Source organism: Caretta caretta, chromosome 10 (genome assembly GCF_965140235.1).
Source record: "Caretta caretta isolate rCarCar2 chromosome 10, rCarCar1.hap1, whole genome shotgun sequence".
Classification (NCBI taxonomy): domain Eukaryota; kingdom Metazoa; phylum Chordata; order Testudines; family Cheloniidae; genus Caretta; species Caretta caretta.
This window is the reverse complement of record NC_134215.1, coordinates 37,800,813-37,813,457: the sequence shown is the minus strand read 5'-3', so window position 1 is coordinate 37,813,457 and position 12,645 is coordinate 37,800,813.

The window sequence follows — 12,645 nt, the reverse complement described above, 5'->3', positions numbered from 1 at the left end:
AGCTCGCCATGCTGACCAAACAGGAAATGAAATTCAGAATTTCTCCAGGCTTTTCCTGTGTACCTGGCTAGTGCATCGGAGTTCAAAGTGCTGTCCAGAGCAGTCATATTGGAGCACTCTAGGATAGCTCCTGGAGGCCAATACCGTTGAATTGCATCTGCACTACCCCAAATTCGACCCAGCACGGTCAATTTTAGCGCTACTCCCCTTGCCGGGGAGGAGAACAGCAGTCGATTTTAAGAGCCCTTTAGGTCGATGGAACGGGGTTGGTTGTGTAGACGCATTGCTTATAATATAGACCTAACGTGGCTAAATCCGGCCTAACCTCGTAGTGTAGACCAGGGCTCAGTGTCTGTCTTTCTGCAGCTGGGTGTCGCCCTTTCTGTGTGTGTGGCAGAGGAGGCTTAAGAACCTGGCTCAGCAAGACAGGTTAAAGGGGACTCAGGCCGGCAGAACAGGCAGGCTCAGTGGTATCTCAGTACATCAGGTGGTACCTTGAAGGGGGGCAACCCATCACATCGGTGTTCCTGATTTTTACCAGAATCAGGAGAAGTTCTGCCCACTGGTGCCTAGAACATCCACTGAACATTTTGGATTGATCAGATATGGTTTCAAAAGTTATCATGTTACACCCAGACAAATAGAGAAATGCCATTGGCTTGAGCATAGGACCTTGTTTCATTTGGCCAGTTGTCATCAGTATTGTGTTAGTGCTGCTATAGAGCCCCAGGCATACTCCGTTGTGCTAGGCACTATACAACTACAGAACAAAAAGCTGTGTGTTTTAGATCATGTAAATGCTTAGAGAGCTGGCTCGCTATGCCCACTAATAAACAGAAATAATTCAGTGAAATGTTAGCCCTTTCTTTGTTTATGGATGTGACGGAGTTGGGACTCACCACCACAGCGCCTCCTGCTGTTCACTCGGGGAATTAGCTCAGTTCATGCAGAGCACCCTCTGCAAGTGGTGTCCCGTCCATCTCTTGCCCTAGATTGGCGTCTCGACCCACGTTGCTCCCAGACTGTGGTGTCCTCTTCAGGACACTGCCCTCCAGCAGTGCCCACTGCTCCGGTCTCACCCCCTTCCAGGGGTTTGGTGTTATGAGCAGTCCTTCTCTTTGCCCCAGCCACAATGGCTAACCACACCCCAAAGTCTAACCTTTTTGGCAGGGGTCTGGTGCAGTCCGTGATGACCACTCCAAACAGCCAGGTGGAAGTGCAAGGGGGGGGGACCCAGGCCCGCCCTCTACTCTGGGTCCTGGCCCAGGGACCCTTTGGCAGCAGCCTTCCTGCCTGCCCTCCTTCTCTCCCTTTGTCCGTCTCTCTCCCTGGGCCGTTTCCCCTTCAGCCCCGGCAGGTACTGGGCGGGAGTCCCCTTCTGCTCCCCTCGCCCACCGACTTCCCAGATCCCAATAGGGCTAGTCTCCTCACGCAGGAGACTGTCCTTCACCCTCTGAAGGCCTGGGAGAGACTGCCTGCTCCCTTCCTGGGCAGTCTTTATATAGGGCCTAGCCTAGCCCTAATTGGCTGGCTGTAATACTGGCCCTGATTGGCTGCTGCCCTGCGCAGCTGCTCTGGTCTGTTGTAGCCCAATCTAGCATGGGGGTGGGGCACTGCCCCACCACACACCTCCCCCCTTAAGACTATTCTCACGGGGACAGGGGATCCCTATCACCCCAGCTTCCCTTGCAGCTGGGCCCGCAGGGCATCCCTCTCCTCTCGCAGGCCCTCCACACTCTGGAGCCACCTGCTTCCCTCTTCTAGGGTCTGGGTTCCCACCGTAGACCACCCTGGTTCTACGGGGGTTCCCCTCTCCATTTGGGTCCTCACTGTAACCCTCCTGGCCCCAGTGTAGGTTTCTTGGTTTAGGCGGGGCCTCTCTGCCCCAATCTCTTTCTCCCTCGTGGCCCCAGTCTTCACCACCCCTTCCCTGGGGCTGGTCTCAGACCAAGCCCTTGTCTCGGACACTTCCCCCTTCCTGCCTTAGGGAGCAGCGTCCCTTTAAGTGGCCCTCTGTGGCAGTGAAACCACCACTTGTGTCTTCCCTTGGCCACGGCCCTACCACAGCCTGTTTGGGCCCTAGCCCTTCCCTCTGGGCTAGCCCAGGCCTTGGGAGCCCTGCAGGGGCACTCCCTCTTGAAGTCTCCCCACAGACCCAACAAGCTGAAGGCCCCCTTCTTGCCCTCACAGGGGGCACCTTGTCTGGGTGGGGCTCTCTGCCCCCTCCCAGTGGGGATACTCCCTCCTGAAGCGTCCCAGTTGCCCACAGGTGAAACAGTGCTTGAGCCCAGGCCCTAGCCTCCCGCTCTTGGTTCCTGGTCTCTTATAGGGCCTGGGTGCCCACCCCTGCAATAGCCAGAGCAACCCTCTCTGCTGCTTGGCAAGCTGGGCCCCCCAATAAAAGTCCAACTTCTCCACCATTTTCTCCTTTCTCTGTTCTGTCCCACAGTCCATGCCCTGCCCCTTGTAGCGGGGCAGACTGCTAGTGCCTGCATTCTCCACCACTTGTAAAGGAGCGGACTCACCCCTGCGGCACCTCCTGCTGGTCGTTGGGAACTAGCTCTTTTCCAGCCTGGAGCACCCTCTGCAGGCTGGCGATCCGCAGAGCTCTGGCCCTCGTATCCCTCACAGACCCCAGTGCCCCTTTCTCAGGGGATCTGCCCCCTGTCAGTACCTGTACACTCTGTCTCTGGGTCTCCCCTTCCTGGGGAACCCCCAACCCACTATCCCCACCTTGCCTCAGTCCAGGCTACTGCTAGTCATCACCAAGCCCCACTCCCTGGGGCAGACTGCCGTGTAAAGGCCACTCATCGTAGGCAAGGGGGTTCAGACCTGCTGCCTTCCTCTCAGTACCTCTATGGGCCTTGGACCAGGCCCTACAGCCTAGAGAGTTGCCAGCCTGGAGCACCCCTGCTCAGCCTGCTCCTTCCCCAGCACTGCACCACCCTCAGTGCCCTGTCAGACAGGCCCTGCTCTCTCCCAGCCTGGAGAGAGACTCCTTAGGACTCTGGCTCACAGCCTTTTTATACAGGCCAGCTGAGGCCTGACTGGGGTGTGGCCCAGCTGCAGCTGCTTCCCCAATCAGCCAGCCACAGCCCTCTCCAGGGCTGCTTTTAACCCCTTCTATTTTATAAAACCAGAGAGGGGAGGTTGGCTAATGAAGCGTCCTGCGATTGTAGGGCCGTTTTCCAATCTTCAGTACATTCACTTATCCAGGCGGAGTTCCTCTGGGCAGCGTCCATCGACTCCCTTGACGCCTTCGAGGAGCGGTGGGCGCTGTCCGAGGTTCTCTGCTCGGTGACCCCATCCGGTTCCCTCCGTCTGACCCTTTGATTGAGGGGAAGAGTGAGAGACCCCAGCCCCAGCCGTTGCCGCTGTGGATACCATCATCACTGTCGCCTAGGAGGGGTCCTATAACACGTGGGTGTAATCCCCCCCACCCTCAAACCGCCCACCCTGCAGCCGTGCCCATCTTGTCGGGCACTCTCAGGAGAGGAATAATCGGTGACACTGGGCGTGGCACTAGGTAACTCGAGGGGGTGGAAGACCACGAGTGTCGAGGAAGCCCCCCAGCTCTAGGCCACCAGGTAACTCAGGACGGTGGAAGACCACGAGTGTCGAGGAAGCCCCCCTGCTCAGGGCCCAGGCTAGCCTGAACACTTCTCCCTCCTGAAGGCTGCTGTGTTATACTTTCTGTTTGCTTTTGTTTTGTTGCATAGTTTGCTTTACCCTCTTTGGTGATTCTTTGTAAGTGTTACACAAATAAAATTCTTTTCTGCTAAAAAACAAACAAACAAACAAACAAAAAAAACCCTTCTATTTTAGGAGTAGGGTAGCCACCCCGCTACAATGGAGCAGAGGTAAATATATGATTCCGGAACCTCTAACTTCATTTCTCCAAGAATTTTAGATCTTATTGGAAAAATATTACACCTTTGAAAATCATGTCCACATGTGGTGTCTGGAACTTGAGCAAGGCAAGTTATTTTTCAATATTATTTTTAACCTGACCATGTCCCTTTAATAGTGACTTTACCTGAGGTCACACAGTGAGTCAGTGATAGTCTAGAATAGAATCCAGGCGTTCTGACTCTCAATTCTAACTTCTAGTTACCTGCTCTTTTCTCTCCAGTGATTATGATGATAACAGCAAAAGGGCTCACTTTTATAATGTTTTCAGTCTTTCCATTGACTTCAGTGGGAGTTGGATCAGGCCCCAAATATTTCAAACAGATAAATTACAAGCTGGGGACACTTGGGAACATCATCCATATTTCCCTTCAGTTTAAGCAAATGTCCCAAATAGTCCACCTGCTAAATCGTTCGTTTCGTTTATGTTCTTCTTGCCCCTTAATTGATGGCTTCCTGCATGAGATGGTTCCTTTCTTCTCAAGAATTTTTTAATATGTAATTTTTGCTTGTCCATTTGCCTGACGGTTCACACTCCAACAACACTGCATAGAAAGACAAGTTCCTTAACAAGTTTTGTATTTGGACGGGGCACTGATGCAATCTGCTGTTTAATGAATCACATTGCACACAGATAAATGATAAGGAACTGAATTTTGTGTGTGTAACATCTCAGGCTGGCAAGCAATCTAATTTAGGTAAAGTTTTATACTGCGCTCAGCACCATAATAGCTGACAATAATGTCCTCATCTACACTATGGAAACTACCCCTTGCTGCCAATGGGTGACAGCAGCAGGGCAGCTACAAGTTCAGCCAAGGAAAAGCCATGCTCAGCAGCATGCTGGAAATCCTTAGTTAAGAATTGCTCAGAGCAGGTTTGGAACACAGTTTCTGAGTGTGTGTGTGATACAGGTTGTTCCTGCCCTAATAGGTAGTTAAACCATGTTCAGCGGCACCCATCACTGACCCTTCGGGACTTTTACTGTGGTTTAACCCATTACTGAGCCCAGCTGTTGTCAGTAATGGTTCATTTTCACAGCATGGTCATAAGCTGAAGAAACAGCGCAGCCATTTGGAAGAGAGAAAATGCCATCCACAAATACATTCCAATGCCAGGCTGTTTGCTCAGGAGGGAGAGCGCCTTCTGAAGGTGCAAAATTGTGCGTATGCATAAAAAGGTGAGTGTGGGTTCATACTCTACTATGAGATCAAAAGGAAACCTTGGTATACGCAAATAAGTGTGAATAGGCTTGTTCTACCTCCAAAGCCAATTTGGGGAGAACTTCCCAGATTATGGAAGAGAAATTTATTTAAAACGTAAATATTCATTGTTTAAAGATGTTTAAACTGCTGTCAGGAATGGTCTAGATATACTGAATCGTGCCTTGGCGCAGGGGGACAGACTAGCTGTAATCCCTTCCAGCCCTACATTTTAGGATTCTGTTTAATATCCATTGATTAAGGATGTTCTGACTTGATCTGGCATGTTAATAAGGCTTTTTTTGACACCTGCATGACATGAGTTCTAAGAAGAGGGTGAGTCACTGAACCTGCTGAAGGGTGCATGCATAATAGCTTGAAACTTCCTCCATGCTGCTGGAAAGAGCAAAGCAGTCTGTGCTTAGATGTAAGACTTTGAATCCTGCCTAACCACTAAGTTGTAACTACAGGATTCAACCTACCTTTGCCCAGTTTCTAGAATATTTGATTCTGCTTAATTTTTATCAGTATCAATTTTTTATTTTCAATGCCACATTGACTTTATTTGAGAGGATCAGAACTGCCAACTATTATTGGAAGTTTCTGAAAGACCCAAGATTAATTTATCAGAGGATGCCAATGAGAGAGAAGGATGCTAGCGTGAGAATGGGTCAAAAGCATGGGGGGGCTCATCTCCAAAAGGTACTGATAAAGCTGCGACCTGAATTCTAAACAGTTTGCAATTTGTACGCTCTGGATTGCTCAACAATTCCAAACCAACATGCCAAAGGGATCTCAGCTTCTGATCTCTCATGTACACTCACTCAGGTATCTAAAAGAATAGTCTTAATCCTTAATATCTCGTCTGAAACTGATTTCATGGATGACCCGGGGAATACATCAGTCTGGGACTCATGCTTTCATGGGGTTTCATCTCAGTATGCATGACCCAAAGGGGAAAAGAGGTTTTTTTAGGCAGTAATTATAATTTTTAGCCACTTGGGGTCACCCCTTGTCTCCACAAAAGGAACAGAGGCTGACAGTCAAATTGGCAGCCCCTATGGAGGGAATGGCATAAACATGGCAGCCTGACGTGCTGACAAAGAACCAGTCAGCATAGCTGCTCGGCAAGTGAGAATGAGAGGGAGGATTTCAGCCTAAGCTACGTGCACCTGGTTACCTCTAGAAAAGATTGGACTTAGCCGACTCTTAACCAAGAGCCTGATCCTTCGAAGTCAATGAGAGTTGCAGATGCTCAGCATTTTGCAGAAGGCATTTTGGACTCCAGGATTGGGACCTATAAGAATAGCTGTACATACTAGATGCAAGGTGTTGCATTATAAAGCTTTCTCAGGGTTTTCTAATGCTTTTATTAATGTTATTTGTCATTTATTATTTCTATTATCATACCGCCTAGGAACCTCAGTCATGGACCAGAAACCTGTTGTGATAGGTGCTGTGAAAACACAGAAAAGCCAGTCCCTGCTCCAAAGAGCTGACAATCTTGGATTTGGAACATCAATACCAAAACCAGCTTGACCTAGAAACTAGACTCATTCAAAAATTTTAAGGACTTAATGTCTTTAGCCAAAGACGCACTACTCCTGGGGGAATTCTGTGCCACTGCACATATGCAGAATTTATGTCCTCCGCAGATTTCTTTGCTTCCCTATAGAAAAATGACTTTCTGATGGGGAAGCCACAAGAATGGTCATGCAACCCTCCCCAGCAGTATGTTTCGGATGCCAGGGGCAGCTGGCAGAGAGGTAAATCATTGTGGGATAGGGAGCGGGACTGCGGAAGACCTAGCTGGTGGCTTCTACCCTGCGCCAGGCTCAGCTGCTAGTCCCAGCTGGGCTGGGGAGGACGGGATTTCCTCTTCCCCTATCCAGAATCGGTGGCGGGGTCGGACCCACCCCCAGGTTTCTCTCCCAGCTGCAGGAAGCTCTAGAAACTCCCCCCTTTCCTCCATGTTTCCTGCAACCATCACTCCTCAGCTGCAGGGGGAGGGATCCCTGTACAGGGAGCTGCTCCCCCATCCACCCAACCCCCATGCATCCAGACACCCTCATCCCCAGACCCTCCCATCGAGCCTCACCCCCCTGCATTCAGAACCCCCCATGATGAGTCTCACTTCCCCTACACCTGGACCACCCCAAAGAGCCACCCGGATTCCCACCTCACCGAGCCCCAACCAGCTGCACCTGGATCCCCACCCCACTGAGACCCCCACACTCAGACCCCCCTGCCAAGCTCTATCCCCCCCCACATCCAGACCTCCCGCAGTGAGCCCCAGCTACCTTGACCTGGACCACCTTCACCTGCAAAGTCCCATTACCGTTGCATCCAGAACCCCCCAACAAGGCCCTGTGCACCCAGATCCCCACCAAACCTGGATACTCCACTGAGCCGTCTGCACCCAGATTGCCCCACACAGCACCCTCTCAACCCACAGCTGGCTCCCCCCACACTAAGCCCCTCCACACTTGGATCTTGCCTTGCTGAGCCTGCCTGCCCACACCTAGTGCACCTGGCAAGGAGGGGCAGGGCCCTGGGGTGTTTCTGGGGCAGGCCTGGTTCTTTCATTGTGTCACAGTTGTGTGCAGCCTCACCGCTGAGTCTGTGTCCCAGCGGGGCTGCACAGTGATCTCCCATCTCTGTGCAGCCAGTGGCCTGTGCTCTCCAATGCCATGATGGAGCCTCCACATTTATTTCACAAATAAAATTTGCAGAATTTTAAAATATTGTGTGCAGACATTGATTTTTACAAATTAGAATGTTCTAATGATTTTTTCCTTAAGTAAATTTTCTGACTTTCATCTTAATGATTTCTTGTCTGAAAATTTCCTAAACTTGGGATAAATGTATCAAGGAAGATTACAGGACCCTGCAATGCACAATTATTTATATTAGGTAAATTAGATAGCAGTTAGTCCTATGCATTTCTTAGTCTTTCAAACCAGGCTCTTTACTCCTGAGGGCATTCTGCACCAAAGAATTAAAAATTCTGCGCCAAAAAACCCCAAAATTTTAGCCTGTGAAACAAATACCTGGGGTTTCAAGCTGCAAGCAAGGGCAGCTGGCCCCAAGAATCACCAAAAACTGCTTAAACCATCATTTAGGGTAAGAATTTGCTACTCATATCCAATTTCTTTAGTTTATTTATTTAGTTCTTTCATTTTGTTTATTTGCTAGGTAATCTGCTTTGATCTGTTTGCTATCCCTTATAATCACTTAAAATCTCTTTTGTATTTAATAAACTTGTTTTCATTTTTTCTAAAACCAGTGTGTGGACATTATAACTTGGGGCAGAAGCTGTTGCATATCTCTCTCCACACTGAGGGAGAGGGCAAATTTAATGAGCTTACGCTGTAGTTCTCTGTGAAGCACAAGATGGTATAATGTTGGGTTTACCCTCTAGAGGGGGTGTGTGCCTGAGAAGCTGGTAAGTGCCCTAGCTGTATAAGCCTTCCCATGTAGGGGCTGGTCAGAAAGCCTGACTGCCTTTACAACAGCAAGTTGTGTCCCTGTGTGTATACTGATTGAAAGAGCAAGATTGGAGAATTTAGCAACTTGTCACAGCAATTCAGTGAGAGAGGCTGGTGGGTCAGGGAGGCTCAGTGGTACCCCAGTTCCAGGCAGCACTCTGGGGGGAACCCATCACACCCAGCAGCACTGGAAAACAGAAGTCCCACTGCCCCCATTCCCCATCTGTGGTAAAGCATCAGCCACAGGAACACCTCTGTACCATGATAAAATTAATGGCCATTTGTCTGAATGGGAGTTTTATTTCCTTGCAGCTCATTCTAAGAGCCTTTTTAGCCCAACAAAGGGATCCTGGAAAAAGCACAGGACCTGGTCAGTCACTGACCAAACTTCTATTAAGCTAGTCTCCAGTGAGACCCATGAATAATTTATTTCATTTTCATTTGCCCTTTCCTCCTGGATCTCTAGAGAAGTCAGACACCTGGAAAGAGTTCGAGAGAGGAGGGATAGTCAGCTAAACAAGAACATGGTGTATGTAAGCAGTATCTGACACCCACCATCTCTCAACCTGGCCTAGCCAGAGCCTGGGCTGACTGTTAATGGATGTTTATCACCTCAGATCCATCTGTTCTATTCTCTCTCCTATCTCTGCAGGGGTGACTTATGCTGCTGTACTCAGAGAATGGCTGAAGTATAGGTTCACAGGCAGGTAACCTGCTGTGGTAGAAGGAACTATTTATATCCCCCTTTAAAATTGGGCACTCCAGAGCCTGTGTATTCTTTTCCAAGGGTCGGGGTGGAGTCTCTATCAGACAATTGTTCAATCAAGATGGATGCTTTGCTAAAAGCTCTGCTCTAGGAATTATTCTGGGGCAGTCTCTGGCCTGTGTTAGGCAGGAGGTCAGCCTAGATGACCACAATGGTCTCTTCTAGCCTGGGAATCTATGAATCTAACTAAACTTAAACACCTCATCCAAACCCTGAGTCTACAAGGCTTATCCCTGGCAGGTAGGTAGGTCAGCATGCTGATGGGGTAGATTGCTGGAGCCTGTTGGGGGTAAAGGAAAGTGAGAGACTGAACAATCCTATAGTTCTCAATGGTCTGAATCACTAGAGCCATCTGCAGATGCAACACATGAAGGACTTGAACAAGCTTATTCCTGCCTGGGAGTGGTCAGTGACAATCACCACAGCCAGGCAGTTAGAGGAACTGCCCTGGCCAAAATATAAATTCAGAGGCATGCCTCTGAACCGGTTTTTCCTACTGCTATTTAACAATTTGTAGGTACACAAAATAAATTACCCTCACCTGGTATCCTCTGCTCTCTAGTCGTATTGATGCATACATACTTCAATATCAATTACATACCATGGGAGATGCCTGGCTTTCTAACCCATTTGAGGATCACAGCTATGTTTAGTTACACAGGAGTCATACTATAGAATTATTATACCTGGTCCTTGTAACCTTTACAAGCTCTTATAAGAAGATACAACTGAGTCAGAAGCAGTTAAGTTTTAGGACTTCTTTAGACCAGTGCCTTCAGTTTGCTCGGGGGCTTGTTTCATATGCAGCCATTACAGATTAAAGTTACTTCCAGCATTTACTATTGCTATTTCATGTGCAATTTGCTAATATGCTTTCCAATTGTCCAAATACGATCCTGACTGTGTGTATTCCCTGAAGAGCATAAATGTGAAGGATCTTGCATGCATATCCCTAACTACTTTTAGGCCCTCCTCTAACTCTGCCCTATGAGCTGTATAAATCTCTAGGATGGCTGCAGGATTTTAATATTTGGAAGATAAAATTTAAGCAGCTTGAAATGAGAAATTTTAAAAAATTCATCTGATGTTCTGTGCAGAAGGGTGAGAAGAGATGATGCAGTTGTGCTGCTGGAAATGTATAATATAGGTCCTGTGCAACTTTCTGAAGATCATTGGTCCAGCAGCAGTTTGAAGATTAGGACTCTGTCTCTGTGTTCTCACTTGGTCTGTTCAGGCTTCAGAAATGTCAGAAAGAATTTTTCTTCATGCAATCTGGTGCTCCTAGTAGAATTGTGGCATTTTCCACATTTTTCTTTGCCCCTACAACCTATATCCAGGTCTACACTACAGAGTTTTGCCAGCACAACTACATTGGTCAGGGTGTGAAATTTGATCTCTGACCAACACAGCTGTGTCAGCAAAAGCCCCTAGTGTAGACAGTTACATTAGCCAAACTCTGCTTGTGCCCATATAACTTACAAGGGGCATGGGGCTGGAACAAACTATGTTAGCAACAGTGCTGCATCCACACTAGGGGTGCTTTGCTGGTATAATATCAGTATTGCTACACTGGCAAAGTGGTCCTAGTATAGATCTGGCCTAAATGTACACTGCAACCAGAGGTGTAATTTGCAGTTTGTGTAGATGCACCTATGCTAGATACTATCTTGCTACCTTTCGGAAAGTAACAGTGAGGATATGGCAGCAAGGACTTCATCCAGCCCCCCGAATTCATAACACTCATTGCTCACTAGAGCTTGAGCCCATGACACTGTGTCCTCATTGCCATTTTTAGCAAGCTAGCTCTCTTACAGCTAGTGCAAGTATACCTACACACACTGCACATTACTCTTCTGGGTGCAGTGTAGATGTATCCAAAGCACACACTTCACCCCAAGAAAGCTGCACAGCTACAAAGCATGTGCCTGTAGTGGAAAACTTGTCCATTCCATGTCTTAAAATCAACAAAGACACTGAAATGAAAGCAACTGGAAGGGAGTCACCCCTAGAGCTGTACTTATAGGATATCTGGTCAGTTCAATGAATGCAGACACAAGTCAGCTTTTAGCAAAGAACTGATTTAAATAACTGGTAACTTAATCCACACACACTTGATTCCAAGTCAGGAGCAGTTTGTAACAAACTCAAACATGCCTTTGTGATGAGGCTGTTATTCTTTAGATGAATTAGAGCTTGGTTTTTAAAAGTCCTCTAGTTAGGATGGCAATTACTCCTTGTAATCCAGTCACCTTCAGTACAAGGAGTCAAATTTTAAATGCAGTAAAAGTTTCTACATTTTTGCTGAAGGCAGGGCCAGTGGTTAGGACTCTAACTTGGGAAACTGGGGTTCAATTCCCTGCTCTACCACAGATTTCCATGTGACCTTGTGCAAATGTCTTCGCCTCTGTGCCTCAATTCTTTCTCCACAATGTGGATAGCAGCACTGCCTTGCCTTACCTCACCTCACAGGTGTGTTGTGAGGATAACTACATTGACTGTGCAGTGTTCAGCTACTATAGTGATGGGTCCAGATAAATACCTCAGATAGCTGCTGCTTCTTGAGTAAGCCAGCTGGGAAGCTGCAGCCATCCTTAAAGTATTATGTACATTGGACTCAATGTACAGACCCTCAGGGATGGTCCATGTGGGGAATTGTTTGACACAGTAGCTGCATGCATATAAAATCAGGGTTTGAACCAGTACAACTTAATCTGGTTTGTACTGGTGCACAACACCCACCATGGGTGCACAACACCCACTACAGACAAGCCCTCAAGTGGCAGAGATTCTGCCAGGCTAGCTCAGAGATCCACTTCACAGCTAAGGTAAAAATGGAGGCGATACCACTTATTAGCATCGTAGTGTCCAGGAAGTGGATCTCGTGTGGACTGATCCAGGCTGAGGTTGATGGTGGAGATCCACTTCCTGGACACTACGGTGCTAATAAGCGATGGACATAACCACCACCCTATACCAGAAACCTACTGACCGCTATTCCTACCTACATGCCTCCAGCTTTCATCCAGACCACACCACATGATCCATTGTCTACAGCCAAGCTCTATGATACAACCGCATTTGCTCCAACCCCTCAAAGACAAAGACAAACACCTACAAGATCTCTATCAAGCATTCTTACAACTACAATACCCTCCTGCTGAAGTGAAGAAACAGACTGACAGAGCCAGAAGAGTACCCGGAAGTCATCTACTACAGGACAGGCCCAACAAAGAAAATAACAGAACGCCACTAGCCATCACCCCCCAAATAAAACCTCTCC